Here is a 19,936-nt window from a genome sequence, read left to right as displayed (position 1 = left end):
AATTTTTCTGAAAAAAATATATAAACATTAGTTTTATACACAGATCAGCAGAGAAAATGAACAAAAAGTAAGCATACAAATGGAGAGAAAGTAAAAGAGGAGAGAACTAATGTGGACTTTGAATATGAAGTTTCAATAATTGCATACTTGCTTTATAGTATAGATGAGTAACAGCACACTATATAAGGTGGCAAAAGGAAAAAATGTGCTTTTACATTTCTAAACAAGAAAGACTTTCTAAAAGTTGATAATTTCATAGCACTTAATTTGAAGTTCAAAATAGTAGAACCACTCCTGATAAGCTTATAGATAGTAACATAAAGTATAGGAGTCAAATATAAAATAGATATCAAAAGCTCTATCAAAATCAGCCTGCAACATAATGTGGACATAACTTTCATATTTTAAAAATAACATTTCTAGATACCTAGAGAATTAGCACTTACTTTTTCATCTCCACCATGAACAGTAACATTTCTATCTGCTACCATATCATCACCACAAACAATATCAATTGGTTCACCATATATGAGATAAACTGTTATCTTCTTCATTATGATTCCTACCCTAGCAACAACAACAATCTGTACTTCGTCTTTAGCTTCAAGGTTTGAAATCACTTTATGCCATTCCTCTTCTCTAAGTGAAGCCAATGTATCTCCATCATAGAGATAATGAGTGGTCTTTGTGAGATTTATGATAAACAGATTTTTAATAATATGGCCTTCAGATACTTTGATGTTTGGAGATGAAGAGTAGGAGACACACAACATCATTGTTTTTAACTTGTATCCATTCACATGAGGGACATCGAAATTTACAAAAGAACCTTCTCCACTGAATGTTAACCAATCAGGATTCTTATTGCCAGGAAGCAAACATTCTCCAGGTACTCTGGCATTAAATTTCTTCATAATCAAAACATACTTTAGTATTCGAAGTTTAAGTGTTAGTTGTAACTTTCATGAGTTAACTTTGAATAAGTGAATAATATATATTTGTATGAGCAAAACATCAAAATAGTATCCTAAGGATTTTGATGTTGACAAAATAGGCTACAAAATAACAAAAGAAAAAAATTTTCTTGTGGCATCGAAAATCTTTGAGATACAATTCTGGTGGTGGTTTACTCATTTATAATTAAAGACCCATAAATTCATGAATCTTAAAAGGTGATCCAATGGTTATAGAAAATTATTTAATATATGGCTGAGCTTTAGCATGTATGAATTTCATATGTCAGCATTTCCAACAATATTTTGAAATACCTTAAAAAAATTATAAAAAAGGAAAGAAATTATAAACTATTTTGATGATATACAACCATTTAGCATATTTCTATCTCAAGAGTTACAAAAACAAAGAATAAAATGATAGAACAAAGATATAGACAAACCTGCAAAATATCCTCTCTGAGTACCTTTGTGACAGAACAATTCATTTCCATTTGGACTAAAATTGAATTCAAGGAATTTTCTGATTCAGTAACATCACCTTCACTGCAACAACCAACTGATGATGCACATGATGATGCTATCATTTCATTGCAGTTTGTGACATTATAAGTATCTGAAGCTACATCTCCTGTTATTTGGAGTTGTGAGCCACACTCCATCCTAACATTCTAAACCTGTGGAAGCGCTCTGATAATGGATGATAGGCCTTGAGAATTTCTATTTAGGACTATTAAGGAAACAAGATTTGACAAGTCCAAAAGTGTTTGCACTCAGGGTGAGAAATTATTTGTTGGAGAGGTCCATGACTAAATGATTGAAGGAAACACATTGCGCGATAATCCTTCAAAGTCGCACAAGGAAATATACACAATGCTCTTTAATCTTAGTAGTGCATGAGGCACTTGTGTTATGGCAGTTTTATCTACCATCAAAGTTGCCAATGATTCCATCAGTTCTATGTCTTCCTCTAGCTTATCAATCAATGAACATCCTGAAAGAATGAGAGTTTTGAGAGATTTCAACTTGTAGATGCTTCTTGGAAGTACACGAAGCCCTGAACACCCTTTCAAATTGATTAGAAGAACTTGCTTGAGATGTTCAATGGTATGAGAAACCGAAGTCAACTTTGGTCAATATTTGAGTATTAACTTTTCAAGATTGGGCATATTTGAAAAGTCAGGAGTTTGTGTCAAGTGTTGAGAATGACTAAGATTGAGCATTTTTAGATTATTCATCATCTGCAAGAATTCTAAGGAGATGAATTCAACAACTAAAAAAAAAACTAGATTTAAATATACGAAAATTCACTTGAATTGTTTTTAGAAATTTGTTAATAGGTACATACTTTTTTTATAACAATTTCATTAATATGAGAAAACAGAAATACAGAAAAGGTGGGGGAATAGGGTTCCCATATAAAAAAACAAAACATAAAACAAACACCTATAAAAATGCAAAGCTCTCCAATCTTTTAACATGTCTAAAAAGATCATGAGCTTTGTTTTTCTCACTTGTTCATGAAGTTTTCTTTGTTAGAGGTTTGCTATGTCCAACCACAAAAGTAAATAAAACTCAGAATTTATACCTGACCCTTCTTCCATACTAGGTCGAGTTTGCTATATTTGAAGTCAATGGCAACTAAATTTCCTTGATCAAAGTTTGCAATTGTATATTCTGAAGGACATTCATGCCAGCACAACCATCGAAGATCTGTTGAAAGGTATTTAAAGTCTCCAACAAGTTACACATTTGCAAACTGAAGCAATCTCAGTCCTTCATCTCCTTAAATGCTTCTGTCTTTAACTGAGTTAGATTCAATGACTTTGGTAGGTTCAAAGCAAGTCCCTCAATAGCTTTTGTTCCCTATAAATTATAGGAACCAAAAAGTAAAATTGGATTTAGGGTAGCTAAAAGAGCACTAAAAATTTGAAAAGATAGTCAATTAACTAAAACTCCAATCAGGTGGAATGATAAAAATTTAAGAGAATAGAATATAATTGAAGTTTCACTCACTTGTTTGAAAATATAATTAAAAAGGATGAAACAAAAGTTTTCACAAAAGTTATATATGAATTTTAAAACATACTTGAAATTCTTACCATGTCTTTTGATAATACATTAAGCACTTCCTCTGGATTCCACAACCTACTACGTTTCCTCAGGTTTCATTGGCAAACTCTCGCGAATAATTTCTCTTCCCATGTCTCACAGCAAACCATGCATGCCAAGTTTTCCCTTGGTGTCCACAGTAATAAGGCATCGTTCCATAAGAATATTTAATCCAATTTCAGCTGAATGCCCGCAGCCATTTAATATATCAATTACATCATTTTTGTCCATTCTAATAAAGAAAAATGCTACATCAAGAAATATTTCTCTATCCATATCATCACTTAGACCATCAAAACTTGGATACAATTAGTATGTTGCTCATTAGTGGATCTTTAGAGAAGGCAAAAAACTGTCATATGATGGTTATGGTTATAGTTATAGTTATTTTCATGCTATTTGGGGTATTGTCTGCTTCTAGAGTTGAGATACATATTTTGATCATGCGTCTCATTCTATTGAACTGGGTAGCCTCCTAGAAGTTTGGTTGTATATTCGAAGCATGTTCAATTGCCATTATTGTTTATGTTATTTTAATGTATCATTATCATGACTTTGGTGCCTTGTTATATATTGAAAGACTATGATAGAATGTTACAGACTAATTTTCTGCACCAAAATAACATATACAAAATAACATACTATGATAGAATGCCACAAAATATAATATTCTGCATTTTACAAGAAAGACTATGATAGAATGTTACAGACTCATCACCAGATTCCACATTTATATACATCAGCTTCAAAAATTCTAACCCCTTAAAGAACCATACTAAAAACTTGATTCTTTATACCTCCTGACTCCAACCTAAGTTCTATCTAACTATATATATCCCCATGTTTTTAACTACTACATATACTTTAACTATAAAGGTTAAGAGCAGCTTAAAAACAGTTTAACCCTTCTGAGTTCACTTGGATACACTAGCACAGAATCTACACATAGCCCCCCTTTGGTGTGTGTGCAATCAATTTGAGTCATGGAGAATTTAATTTTTGTTGATGTATTTCCATCCTCCACAACAAAATTGCCACCATGGTAGAAGCTCCATTTGCCAGGTTCTCTCAGAAAACACTAGGATGTAACAAACTGGCCATCCGAAGTACAACGCTGGAACCTTACAGGCTTTACATCCCAACCATGAACATGTTCCGTGTTGCAGACCCGTCGGCCAAATCTCTTGGAGGGTTTCCCTAGATGTAGTCTGAAGAACAAGGTGTATGTTCCGGCTGGGAATGGGAACTCCACTTCTCCGTCCACTTCAAACCACCAGATTTGCTGAAGGTATGTGACGGTACTGAATCTGCAAAAATGATGGAAAAAACCCAAGATTTACTCAAAAGTGCATTGAAGTCATTAACCATTTAAAACAAGACCTACTATTTTGACAGTTAAACTAGATGATTTTAAGGTTCATTACTTTAATTTCATCATCAACGAGAATAACAAAAGGGGAACGATTCAACTATTTTCACCAATATGCATGTTCTTCCTTAACAAGAAGATTCCACAGAAAATTGAAGCTAATCCAGAAAGTTATTTTCACCAATATGCATATGTTATTTTGTGGAACTGAGCTGCCCGACGGTGCTTTCAAAGCTGAAACAGTAGCTGCACGATGGTGGAACAGAGATGCACGATACCGACGGCGGCTTCGAAGCTCGTTTCGGCGACGGCGGCGGGAGATGGACGGAGATGAGGGAGTGAGATCGATGTCGGAGAGAGGAAGGAGGAGCTCGAGGGTGATGGGGGGAGGGGTTCGCGTTTAGCCGTTGTGTGGAGCTAAGGTTGCTGGGTTGGGTAATTGGCTAGGGCATCCCAGCAAAATGATGGCGTCTTGCGTGCGACACACAGTGAGACAGATGAGAGAGATCGAGGAGCAGAGAGAGAGGATAGGAAGAGGAGAGAAGAAGATGAAGAAGACTGAAACTTTCAGAGGCGTGAACGAGAAGGTTTCTGAACCCAGGTGAAGAATAATTTTGGTTTTTTATTTTTTTTAATATGTTTAACACAGACGAAGAACAATTTTGATTTTTTTTAATGTGTTTTTGTTTTGTTATTTCAATTATTTGAAACTATAAAATTAGGATTAATTAATTCTAAAATTTGATTAATTTAAAAGGATATTTTTGTCTAATCAAATAAAGGAAGGATGTTTAAGTCTTTTTATAAAATTAAATAAATAAATATTTTTTATTTTTATTTAATTAAAAGGGTGTTTTAGTAAAAGGGGTGATATACTATATATTTAAAAAAGAAAAAATTAAATGCTGACGTGAAAAATAAATTCCACATGTCTTATTGTTATTTGTCTATATTTTAAACGTATCGGTACGTATGAATTTATCATCGTACCGTAGCAAACACCCTTCAAAAATTTAATTAAAAGTTTACTATTTAGTATGTACTCAATATTATTGGATTTTTTTTAAATAAAATAAAAAAATAATTAATTTCCCAAACAAGATTTTTTAACTTTAATTTGTAAAATGCGATTTTTTTTTGTACTTCCGCGAACTCTATAATTTATATAGTGTTCGCCTGACCCCAACGAATTTTTGTGCTTTTATAGAATTCGCCTGACCCCGACGAACTTCACCCAAATTTTCGAAAATTTTTGATTTTAAGCCATTATCATCGTCTCCAACAGTATTTAAGAATACACAAAAGTACACAGACAACGAGCATGACTTCTTCAATATCGTCGGCACTTATGAAGACGGACACTTAGCTGGGTTGCCGTGTTCGCGTGTCTAACACATTTCGGACACGACACTCACCGACACTTGTCCGACACGCATGTCTGCTGTGTCCCACGGTGTATTAATACAAAGTAAAAAAAATTTCTCCGGATACGGTTGGACACACCTAAATACCATCACGTGTTAGTGTGTCCAGTCTTATTCTAACATATATTCTTAAAATAAATTTAGATATAGTATATATTATTATTTATTAAAATAAAAAATATTTTAAATATTTGATATAATTAAAATAAGACATTAAAAGTAATTAAAAGAATTAATTTATATTTTAATATCAATAAAATATCAAAATATCATTACGATTTATCTACAAACTACTTTATATTTTATATGTATGCGTGTCCCGTGTCTTATAAGATTTTTAAATTCGGCGTGTCCCGTGTCGTGTCGTGTCGTGTCCCGTGTCCGTGCATGATAGGCCGGCACCAATGGCAACCATTATCATCGTCTCCAGAAATACAGGTACACAGGAATAAGTCATATTTAACAAGAATTTTTTAATTATAAATTAAAAAAAATCACTATTTCCCAAAAAATAATACGACTTATTACTATGTCTTGTGTACTCCTATATATCCTGGAAACGATGATAATAGTTGTCATTGTTAATCTTCTAACTTTTTTTTTCTTACCCAATCTAATATTTATGAAAAAACATATTGAAGTTCACCGGGATAAGACTCACCGAGAGATAAGGCGAACTCTATAAAATTATAGAAGTTCGCGGGTCTGGCAAACTCTATATAAATTATAGAATTTTTCGGGAATGCGACGAATTTACTCTTAATACAAAAAAAAAATCGCATTTTGAAAATTAAAATTAAAAATCTTGCTTAAAAAATTAATTAATTTTTTATTTTATTTTAGAAAAAAAATCCAATATTCATGAAGGTGGCACCTTCTTATTATTTTTTTTGTTGTTGGTGGTGTCTTTCAAATCAGCATTATCAATGGTGATTGCACAAGTTGTATTGGCCTTTTTGGCAAAATGAGGCACTTACTATTTAACTCTTCCTAGTCAGCATTTTAAAAAGAAAATCAACTGCAATATTGTGACTAAAGGATGGCCCTGGATAAATAAATTGAAAAAATGTGGAATTTTTTATAGTTAATTTTCAAAAAGATAACAAATAGATATATTAAGATCTTAATTTTGTTTTTATAAGAATAATTTTTATTATAAACTGTTTCATTAGACATAAATTAAGTTAATCGTGCAAGATTAATTTTAGTAATACATTTTTCTATAGTTATTTGTTGGCTAAAATATTATTTTAGTCTCAATATTTAGGCTTAATTTTAATTTGATGTTTAATGTTTTAATCGTTATATTTTAGTTCCAAAAAATTTTAAATGAGTTTAATATTGTCTCACAGTTAAATGATTTTAGTACATATGTTTCTCTAATTTATTGGCAAATACTATTAATGTTTACGTTATTCATTTCATTAATTATTTATATTAAATTTAAATATAAAACAATATTAAATTTATTTAAAATTTTTTTAACTTAAAATAAAATGCTTAAAACATTAGAAATTAAATTAAAATTTAACTTAAATATTGAAAACTAAAATAGTACTTTAGTCGACGAATAACTATAAAAAAATGTGTTACTAAAATTAGTCTTGCATGATTAACTTAATTTATTTCTAATGAAACAGTTTATTTTTAAATTATATTTATTTTATATTTGATAATTATATTATTATGAATTTTATTTTCATGCAAAATTAAATTTAAAAAATTTTATAAATATATCTAATTATACGATGTTATGTGCAATTATATTTTTTTAATTTATAATATAAGTAATTATTCAATAAACTGATGTGCATCGTTTTAATCGAGCATAAAAATTAATCTCTTAAAAGATATAGTAAATGATACACTTATTAATAAAAAACATATTAAAAAATTATCATAATTTATTAATTTTGATTATTATTTAATTATTAACTTAATTTTTTTAATTTTATTTTTTAATTTAATAATTTAATAATATATTTTTAAATATTGATAACTAACTAATAACAAACAAAAATAATAATTTTTGTTAGTTTTATAATATTTTTTAAAAAAATGAGACAGACAAACAGTAGTTCCAATTAATTATTTTGACCTAAAAATGCGCTAGGATAAGTTGCAAACTTGGAAAGCAATAGTTTCATGACGGTGCGGTGCCGCAGCTGGATCGCAATTGCCAAAAGTGATGCATCATGCATTTATGTTCATCCACAGATTGTGCCTTTCTCTTTGTGTTTTTCAAGCCCAAGGTTCTTTTTAGTATTTGACTTTTCTTCTTTCCACTTTATTTTATTAGTAAATAAATAAATATTCTAGAGGCACACCAAAAATCAATTATTAAATTTAATTAGGTAATTTTTTAAATAAATATAGCACTTTTTATTAGCAAAAAGTGTAGGTAAAACAATAAGTATTTATTTAATGAGTTTTAGTTTTAGGTACTTCTTAAAAATATACAATTAGTTTTAAAATCTCTTTATATATTCAATACAACTAAAAATTTAAAACTCATATTTTATCAATAAAAATTTTTTATTTTTATATTTTTAAAAATATTATTGGTAAAATAATAAAAAAGTGATTGAGAGTTTTAATTTATATTCCTAATTATCTTTCTAATATTTAAAAAGAATAAAAATTCAAATTTATATTTTTTTAAATTATAAAAAAAATTCAAATTTTTTATTTAAAAATTAAAAAAATAATTTTAATTAATTTTTAACCTTTTTTGGCTTACAATTATTTTTCAAATTATTAATGAAATTTGTACCCTTCTAAATCATGATTAGAAGGCCCAGCTCCATAAAAGTCCAACAAAAAGTTTATGCTCAACAAGACTAAGAATAGATCGCAAAAAAGAAGAACAAGGCCAAGAGAAAAAAGGGCACGAGCATATTTCTAACAAGGTTTAATTATTCTGCATATCTTTATTATTTCACCGAATTTTGAATTAGGTTTATATATATAATTGGGTTTTTATATCGTATTTTTTTTAATTTAATTCATATTAATATTAAATGTCAAAAAAATATTAGTAAAATGTAAAATTATTTGTATATCTCTATCTTTTGCCTATAATAGATTCATATTTCTCTGTGATTTCTCTTCTTTTCCGTTTTCTCTTTTTCCCATTTTTCTTCTTCCACAAACCTATGGATCAAAATTAAAGAACATCTTTCATTTTCTTTTCGAGAAGTTGTATTTCGAGGAGTTCTAACCTGAAGAAAAGAACACACATGTATTTCTGTGGAAAAGTAGTAACCGTGAACCCTTCATCGGTCGTTTCTGTTGGAATTCTTAGCTTCTTTGAGTTCTTCGTTGTTTATATTACTCATTGGATTCGACAAATCTTCAACTCTTGGTGATTCCAGTAGTCTGAAAAATAGAATAGGAAAACATAATATATAATTATTAATACATTTAGAAGGATAATCATGTAAACAAAAAAAAACCAGGATGTTTAATGTTATACTTAACATAATTTGTGCTGAATAAAAATTTCCAAAAGTTAATTTTATTACCTGAATTTTCAGCTCGAGGTGAAAAAAGCAGAATTTTCAAGAGAAAAACAAGCTATGCTTTGAACTCTTGAGTGTAATTGGCAAGAATTGTGTTCTTCCCTCGGTGAATTGTAATTGAATTAGGCAATTACATTGAGCTTGTCTTGCATGTTCTAACTAAAGAAAAAGAGACGAGATGAGAAGCGTGAGAATCTCGAAAACTTTACTTGAAATGGAGCAAGAACATAATCAATATGAGATGAACGAAATTCTGGTAATTACCAATATGTGTTCGATATTGCAAGAGAATTTGAATTGTTTTCGTTTTACCAAAAATAAATTAACAAATCAACCTTGAAAACAGGAAAAAAAATAAATCATCACCTGTTGTTGTAAAGGCAATTCAGGCAGCAACAGTGAGATGGAGGCGCAGCGCCGTAAGGTGAGGCAATGGGTCCACTAATGGCGGACGAGCAAAGTAGAGCATTCATAAACGACACAAAGGGACGACGACCAAACGACGGATGATGACCAACCGACAAACGACAATCACGCCACGGATGACGACACCAAAATGCAACGGACGAGAAACCCGGCTAGATAGGAGCTTCGAGAAGAACTTAGGGCTAGGGTTCTCTGACTTTGGGACAAAATGCCAAGGATTCTTCTGGTATTTTAGAAATATGGAGGTGTTCTTAATTAGGTATTCCACCCTAATGGTGAGAATATTCTTTTTTTAACAGAATATTCTATTATTTCAAACTTTTTGTCATGGCCGGGATTAAATTGGAAAAATACTTACAGTATAGGGACCCAATTGAAAAGAAAAAAGTATAGGTACCTAATTGAAAATTCGGTAAAACTATATGGATTTTCAGAATAATTAAACCTTCGAACAACTAGGGAAGGTGTGATGACTGACCAGGGTGTTTGGAGAGGTGGTAAACAGGTTAGCTCACTCTACCCTATCTCGAGCCCTGTCATTGGACAGGCTGAGCTGTGCGGTCTTAGAACACAATCCCGTGCCGTCTAATGGCAAGATTGGTAGGTTTGACCCGTCACAATGTCTATTTTTTTAACTCTTTCTTTTGAAAAAAATAACTCCTAATTTAATTAACATTAAAAATTTATAATTTCACGAGTCTTGACATAAAGTCTTTATAAAACAATCATTATTATAAACAAATTTGATAAAGAATTTAATTTTAATCAATTGTCAGTATACAGTAGTTTTACACATGCATTTAATTATGTAACGCTACATTAGTAAAAATAACTACTTTTTACATTGACCTCATAAATAGTCATCCAAAAGAATGGATGCGATAGCACAACTGTGTAAAATACTTTACACTGTCAGGACATCAAAATTAAACTCTGATAAATTTCTTTATTTTCTTTTAAATATGAATTGAGTGGATATTTTGGCAAAAAAAAAAAAAATTTAAAGGGCCCTCCAATGAACTTGCTCACTCCATCCATCAATGCTTGCAAGTTAAGTATGGCAGGTTAGGTGAGCTTTTTTTTTATGTTGGGTTCAATTTTCATACTAACCCTCTTTGTTTGGCGGGTTAAACGGCGGTCCTACATGTTTTGTCTGTCACCTCTAAAAATTTAAGTCGAACTTGATCTAATTGAAAAATTGGGCATCAATTAAAATAAAAAATAAAGAATAATTACTCAAATCAATTCCTAGAATTGTTAAGGGCAATTTACATAAATAAAATGATTGAAGAAAAACGTTACGTAAATACAACATTGACAAACTCCAGACGCAAATGCAACAAATACAATTGTATGTAATTCGCTACACCCTGTAGCGGAACCGAGATGCACGTAATCCGCTATACCCTCTCGCGGATTACGTTGAGAGCATGTATAACATAAACTGCTACACCCTGTAGCGGTTTATGACCAAATTTTGTGAAAGCATAATCCGCTATGTAGCTGATTATGAGGAGAGTGGCTTATTATATAAACCTGTGTAATAGTAACAACAATGTAGCAAAATGAACGAATTGATACAAAATGTAATCATCATTTATAATAAGTCATGACCAATATAATTTTACATCCTCAAAGTTTTCATGATTGCTATATTTTAATTTTTTAAATTTTTTCTTTTATGTTTCAGTATTTTTTATTACCAATAATGATATGTTTTTCACTTTTTCTTTCTTAAATTATAATCTTTTGTAACGTATTTTGACGTTGTCCATACTATTTTCCTTAAGATTATAATGTATATAATTTTTTATCTATTCAAATTTAAAAAAAAATAACTTGACATGTTTAAATTAATAAGTATTCAATTGTACTCCATTATATTTTTTTCTTCACTTTTTTTTACTTTTTTTTTATACTTCGTTAATTAATTAAAAAATATATAAATTTTAGATATATTAATTTTAGGATATATTAATAGGTCTCCTACGAGCTACTACTAGTGGAATAGAGTTAATCCTAATGGTTGTTGATGATAATGCCAAAAATAATTTTGGATTTATTTTTGTTTCTATTTCTCTATTTTTTGTTTTTTTATTAATTATTTTGTTCTCTTTATTGCTCCCCTAGTTGTGTTGAGCTCATTTTTAAAAAAAAAAAATAAGATCTACTTTATGCCAATTCATATGTGTACATGTTGCAGCATTAAGAATCCTGCTAGTTGTCATCACCTCTACTTATTACAGATAAGATGTTCTTTGGTTCTTTAAAAAAAAAATCAAAATTAATAAATAAAATTATTACATATTGTTAAAGTTAAAATAAAAATAATAATATTGTTACTCTTATTTTTAAAATATATTATTTTATATATAAATTTTTTAATTTTATATTTATATAAATTTATAAAAAGAATAATATTATTCATTCTCTATAAAAAAATCTTATAATTCAACAAAAAAACTTACGCGGTTTTATTTCTAGTTATGAAAGTAAATAATGCTGCAATATAGAAACAAGTCATCCTCTCTTTTCAAAAGAATATTCACAAAAGAAGATTTGGTAGACTTTAAATCAAATTCTCCAATTAAACTCTAACTAAATATTCATTCATACCATGACCAAAATAAATAAACTGCATCTATAGAATAGTAACTCTCCAATTAATGAATTTATGATGAGTTGATTCATGCATCAATATCTCTAATTAGGTATTTATTTATAAAAGAGTAAAAAATAAATAGGTTTCTAATTTTTTTTAATTGTGAATATTTAAATTTTAAATTTAAAAACACCTAATATCTATTATAGTATTTTTAAATTTTAAAAGTTATTTTATTAAACGCATTTATTGTTATTTGTGTTTATTAAAAATAATTTTTAATTTAATTTATCAAATACATATGCCTACAACTTTTAAAAAACTAGTTTTTAAAAGTTAACTTTTACAATCTATTTGTGCAAATGAGGATTACATTTTGTATCAATTCGTTCATTTTGTTATATTGGTTGTTACTATTACACAGGTTTATATAATAAGTCACTCTCCTCATAATCCGCTATAGGGTGTAGCGGATTATGCTTTCACAAAATTTGGTCATAAACCGCTACAGGGTGTAGCAGTTTATATTATGCATGCTCTCAATGTAATCCGCAAGAGGGTATAGCGGATTACATGCATCTGGTTCTGCTGCAGGGTGTAGCGAATTACATACAATTGCATTTATTGCATTTGCGTCTGGAGTTTGCCAATGTTGTATCGGATACTTTAGTTCCATAGATTTTAAAATATACAAAACAGTTCCTATTGTTTAGCTCCATTAGACAATATAATTTTTCTCTCATTTGATCCATTTAATCAAAGTGATTGTTTTAAAAATTTTAGGGGACTATTTTAAAATTTTATAAATTTATTGGAGTCTATTTTATACTTTACTCTTCAAATCAAATTGAAAGAAAATTAATTATCTAATAAAAATAAATGTTGAAGATTTTTTTTTTTATATTTTGAAATCTGAAACTAAAGTATCCGATTTAAAATACTTAATTACTGATTTGGATACTCAAAAATAAATAAATAACAAAAATTATTAAAAAATTACATTATAAATATTATAGATTATCACCGATTAATACTATAATAAAAAGAAAAACCAAATTAAAAATAAAAATTGTTGAATTTAGAAAACAATACAATTTAGTTTGATGATGACAAACATATTATGTTTGGTTGGGTTTAAAGGTCCAAATATTTGTTTGATGAAGTGTATTTTTGTGTAAGCCCATATTAAAGATTGAATTGCAAAACACAATCCAATAGCGGTGCTACTTGCGAAGATTATTTTTTGGAATGAATGGCACTTAGGTCCAGCTTACAACCCAATAAACAATCATAGAAGAAAGGTCAAATGTGTTGCAACTTTGTGATGAAAGATCAATTCGAGTAAAAGCAAAAATTAGAAAAAAAAAGTGGTTCATTTTTTGTTGTCACCGAAACATTTTCATCGAATAAGTGATGGAAGAAAAATGTCAAATAATAGAGCCAAAGACAAAATCAAAATGCTGATTTGATTAAGAAGAAAAGTGTTACAATTATGTTAACTAAAATGTGCAAATAAAATAGCTCTTTGAAGCTAGTATGAACTGCTACAACAATTTGAAAAAGAAGAAAAAGGGTTCTTTTCTTTAAAATCAAAATGGATGATAAAGGATGAAATTTGGAGGCAAAGGAAGAATAAATGGTGCTAATCTAATTAGTACAATAAAAGACAAATGACTAACAACAAAAAGAAGAAATAGAGACAGCAAGAACAGTACAACCATGATCTTACTGCTATTGCTGCAACAATGTTGCTCTGCATTTTTGCATCTGCACTATCTCTGTGATTTTGCTCTGATTCCAGAAGAAGACAAGTTCAATGTTGTCTCTATACTCAGACCTTGTCCTAAGGACCACTTCAAGTTTTGGAAGCAAAAGTTTTGGGTGAAAACTTAGTGTTAAGAGTTTAAACTAGAGAGTCTAGTGGAAACAAACTTGGTTAGAAGTTTGATGTTTATAATATTTGAAAAAGATAGTGAAAATTTTACCATTATTGTAGTGAAAACTAGATGTAAGTTTCATTGCACAAAAAAACTGAACCAGGATACATGGTGGTACAAGCTTTTCCTCTCTGCTTTGTTTTATTCTGTTCGATATTAGGGGTGTGCATGGGCCGGGTGAAACCGGGTTTGATGTGATCCAGACCCGACCTGAAATATATACCGGACCTATTTATTAGACCCAAACCCGGCCCTAGACCCGATAAAACCTATACACTTTCGGGCCACAATTATACCGGATAAAAACCGGGTGAAAACCGGGCCGTTAACATTACATTACCTTGATACCTTCTTATAAGCTAGCATGTGAAAATATCCAAATTTCCAAGACTCAAACCATTATTTAATATGGTAAAATTCACTTAGAAACATATAACAAGAATCAACTCTTCTCTAAAATTAAAGTATAACCATAATCAATACTAATATTGTCTAATAACACCAAATATTTAAATTAATACAAATAACACAATATTATGTATTAGTCTAAAATCTTATACATTTTAAACATAAAATATTAACTTATAGTCTTATAATAACTAATAACACAAAATATCAAGGTTTACAATACTTAAATTCCACATAAGAATAGCCATCATCCATCACTAATAACACAAAATATTAATTGTGTATGATGAACAGGCCACCGGGCCGAGTTCGGGTGACCCGAGCCATGGCCCGGACCCAACTTGAAATAATGACCGGGTCTATTTTTGAGACCCTTACCCGGCCCTAGACCCGATAAAATCACACCAAAATAGTCCCTAAAGTGTTTGGGATTGGACCGGATCTTCGAGTCGGGCCAGACCATGCACACCCCTATTCGATATGAAATAAATTTATTTTGTTTCCTGCATAATCACTATCATAAATACTACAAATCACTATTTCATATATGTATTGGTGATCAAGTTTCAAAATTTAAAAAGATGTTCTAAATTTAATCCTTCCTTTTTCTAAGCCATTGAAAACCTTCATAAATTATCGCCATATAATAATACTATAATATAATAAATCAGTTTTCAATATAGGGGTGTACATGGGTCGGGCCACACCGGGTTTGACTTAACCCAGACCCGACTCGAAATATAGACCAGACCTAATTTTTTTACCCTAATCCGATCCTAGACCCGATGAAACCTACACACCTTCGAGTTGGGTGAAAACCGGATCTTTAACATATAAAAATCACCTAATCTCCAACCATTATTTCACAATTCACATAGTAAAATTTCCTTAAAAAAATATAACAAGAACTAACCCTTCTCTAAAATTAAAACATAACCATAATCAATACTAATATTGTCTAATAACATCAAATATTTAAATCAATACAAATAACACAATATTATGCATTTTAAACATAAAATATTAACTTATAATCTTATAATGACTAATAATACAAAATATTAAGTTTTACAATATTTAAATTTCATATAAGAATAGCCATCATCCATCACTAATAACACAAAATATTAATTATGTATGATGACCGGTCTATTTTTGAGACCCTTACCCAACCCTAGACCCGATGAAATCACACTAAATTAGTCCCAAAAATATTCGAGGCCGGGCCGAGTCTTCGGACTGGACCGGGCCATATATACCCCTAATTCAATATTATATATATAAACTACAAGTTGACATAACAAAATACTATAAATGATAATATTTTGTTAAATATATAGGAAAATCAGATATTCAAGTTAGATTGATTTTTCAAGATCGGATCTAATTTGATAAAATAAAGACAAGTCTAATTAAATATTACTCGACTATATGCTTAATTACTTATTGAATACTAGAAAAGATTAAATTGATTCGTTATCCAAATGAGCTTACAACCAAATGAACATATATATATACTAATTGTGTCATTTGACTTTTGATAATTTCGACAAGAAATTGAATCAATTTTGTATTAAGATCTCAGTTTGGAAAGCAAATACGACTCATCTAAAAAAGAGTGAGTATGACCCGAAATTACTTAGTATTTGTGTCGAAAAGTGTATAAAGTGCTCAATGATATTAAACTGTGGCAAATAATATAAAGAATTGTAATAAAAGGAAGTGCGTGAAATAAATAAAATTTTAAATAAATAAAAAGTAAAATCAAAATTGAAAGAAAGCAAAATATTTAAAAAAATGCTCAAAGAAAAATAAAATAAAATAAATTAACAAGAAAAGAAAAAAAGAAAATAAAAGAAAAGAAAATAAAGGGAATAAATTAAAAGTGGACATCAGACACTCACATGCACTTACACTCCATGATTCTCTTTGGTGTCAGTGTGACTTGAATTTTTGCAGAATTTTGTGTGATGAAGAGGTGTTTAGATTGAAGTCCTTTTTTTCTTCTAACTTCTTTCTATTTATAGACCATCAGGATGAACTTGCAGACTGACTTTTCTTCCCACGATCTAACTTCCCCCATTTTCTTGTGTCACAATCTTACCTTGACCACGAAGGACGTTGCTCCTCAAGTTGGACACCCCATGTCTTTTCCTATCTTGCTTACCAAGGTTTTTTTACCCACGTTCTCTATTTATCACATTTTAAAAAATTCGACTCATGTCTCATTTTTGTACCATTTCGGCCTGCACTTCATTCGACTCATCTATTACGTGGGTCGAATTTTCATCATGGTCGAGTCGCTTATTCTGTCGAATTTTGTATTAACAAATTGTCCCTTAAAATTTGTCTTTGAAAAAAATGAAATGATAAGTTTTACTCTATCATGTGCTAGTCACATGCAAAATTTAAATTTGAAAAGACAGTTACACAATTTTTGAAATGCTGGCATTTTTTGAGAATACCCAATATTTCTTATGGATTTTAATGAGCCTTTTGATTCTGAAATTGTTCACATTCCCTCAAGGGTTTCATTTACTTTGTCATTCTTCTTTAATAATCATCATTTTTGTTATATTCATTTCTAGAAGCCATAAATCTCTCTTTCTCGTTTACTTGGTCTCTCTACCATTTCCAAATGGATTTTCAACCAAATGCCTCACCTTCCATCAATGCTACGTCTTCCACTTCTGCAGTCATTGTTGTTACCACCACTATTACTTCTTCTATTGTTCCAACAACCATGGTCTCCATTTCTTCCTCTGTCCCAACCATTGTGGCCACCGCAGCAGCTTCTGCATCTGGTGTTGTTACTACAACCCAACATGAGGATGATGGCGATGTCCAAATCATTCCTCCTCCTTCATTGGTAGCGGATGTAACTCAGGGTTACAACAAAGATGGAAGTTTGAAATCTCCCATTCTGAATGTTGAAACAACAGAACTCTATGGAAGCCAAGTATTCCTTCTTTTTAAGGTTATTAGCGTTCTGTACTCATTTTTAGGACTTCTTTCTACCCAAGAGCAGATTGATTCCATTTTCTCTTTTTTCCCTTCTCCACCTGAACATGTTCCCCTTATTTTCTGTGAAAATGTTAAGGCTTTCTATTTTGCTAGTCGAGTTTTTAGGATTGCTCCCCCAAAGGAATTGCGTTCTCTTTTTTGACTTAGATGTCGAGACTAAATCCTTCTTATAAATCAGTTTGGAGAACAATAGGAATTACTTCTACTCTTAAACTAGCTACTTTTGACCTGTCATACACTGCACCCCTCTTAGGAGCTAGTTTATACTTTTGGTGTCCAGCTACCAATAATTTCTATTTTTCTCATGAAATGATAGGTCCGACCTTGATGGAGGTATCTACCCTGACTGGCATGCCTCTTGATGGGGAGTGTGTGTCATGGACTACTGAGTACCCAGATGATGTCTTCGACATCAATTTTGACTCAACTTTAGTGTCGGATTTTATTCAAAATAACACGGGGTCGGGTGATGAGCCAATTATTGATAGTGAGCATGTAGCATTTTTGCTCTTATGGCTTAATGCTTTCGTTTTCTGCCCAAAGTCTATCCAGATTCAAAAAAATAATTACCTTCATTTAGCCATCATACTTCATCACAAAAAATACATCAACCTTCCTTCCTTGATTTTAAGTCAGCTATATGAAAACTTATCCTTAGTGGTTAGTGAAATCCGTCGGGGTGAGAATTCGATCAACCCTTTTGATCCTCTTTGGGTTGTCAATTTGTTGTTGAAAGCCGTATTCGAACATCGATTCACAGCTTCTTCTTCTGAGATCCCAAAAACTCTGATTGATGGTATTCAACTTTCTCTTTTATCTTGGTCAAAACCAAAGAACATGTCTGCAATCGACGCATTTTGTTACTTCATCTCCTTGCTTTTCGACATCAAACTGATGACAACACTTCTTACTACCCCAATCCTTTCACCTTTAGTCAAATTTCAATTGAGTTTCTTCATTCTTTTATTAGTTGCAAACCAGAAAATCAATTCATTGTCAACGATTTGTGGTCCCGTACCTTAACTCCTCAAATTCTTCTGGTTGGGCTTTCTCATAAGTCGACAGTGGCCTTAAACAAGAAGTTAGTGAGCTATTCCTCTCAATTCGTGTCACGCCAATTTGGATTGCCACAAGCTCTCCCTTCACCACTATCTCTCGACCCTGAAGCACAGATGATTCACTATGAGGTGTCGAATATAGAGGAATTTGATCAAATTTTGGATTTAAACTATTAAAGGGTGATTTCACAGTACCAAAGACTCAACATCACTCATTTTTTCCTTTCAAAACCATCTTTTCACAAGTGGTGGTCGACCTACTATACTTTTCATTGTCTTTCATCTGAACAAGCACTTTCTAATTTGGTTCTTCCTGCTATATAAACTGCTACAGCGTCGAAGAAAACTAAAGGTAACCATGCTGAAGAAATAAAAAATTTGAGAAGTATTACAAAGTCAAATGACATTTTAGCAAGGTTCGATACATCTTCAACGAGGCTCTAGAGGTATGGGAAAAGAAGAAGGAAACACACTTCTATAAGTGTCTCGATCGTTACTTTAAAGCTTTGGCTTGAGATCCTTTTTTTGTTTGAAAAAATTATTTTAGTGACCATTTAAGTTTCCTCCTTTTCCCAATGCTCCATTTGGCCTTGCTGATCGACTTTCTGACCCTTCCAAATGAGCCTTAGGAGTCAATAACAAAATCCAAAAGAAATACCCTAGAACACTGGCCATAAATACAATTGGTGTTGTCTATTATCAGGGATCTAGTGATAAGATTCACGGTCAAACTAGGATTGCTGGATACCCTCCAGGTATCTTATATTTCCTCAAGACTCTAAAGAATCATTCTTCTACTTATTTTATATTCTCTATGTCTTCTTAGCTGCTCGAGCTACACAAATAACTGGTGTTGCCCCTGACCCAAAACCCGTCGAAGAGAACTGAAAATCGGATGAAGATGCTGTTCCTAAGAAAACAAAGTCAAAATGAGGTCGAGGAAGAGAAAAGTCAAGCGACGCTACTCTTTCTTCTAAAAAATGTGGTGCTGTTGACATTCTTGTGGGCTATGGTCCCAAGAAAATTCAAAAGACAAAGTATACTACTTTCTTCAAAGGTATTCATTTTACAATTCAATCATCTTATCTTTTGAAATTTTCAT

General features: G+C 30.9%; 1 pseudogene; it reads right to left on the bottom strand.

Moving 5' to 3' along the window:
• Window positions 1–303: 303 nt before the first annotated feature.
• Window positions 304–17,497, bottom strand: LOC107648503 (uncharacterized; annotated as a pseudogene).
• Between the last annotated feature and the right edge of the window lie 2,439 nt (window positions 17,498–19,936).

Source organism: Arachis ipaensis, chromosome B1 (genome assembly GCF_059453495.1).
Source record: "Arachis ipaensis isolate K30076 ecotype BB chromosome B1, ASM5945349v1, whole genome shotgun sequence".
Lineage (NCBI taxonomy): Eukaryota > Viridiplantae > Streptophyta > Magnoliopsida > Fabales > Fabaceae > Arachis > Arachis ipaensis.
Note: the sequence above shows the minus strand (reverse complement) of the source record. Positions and strands in the feature narration are given on the sequence as shown.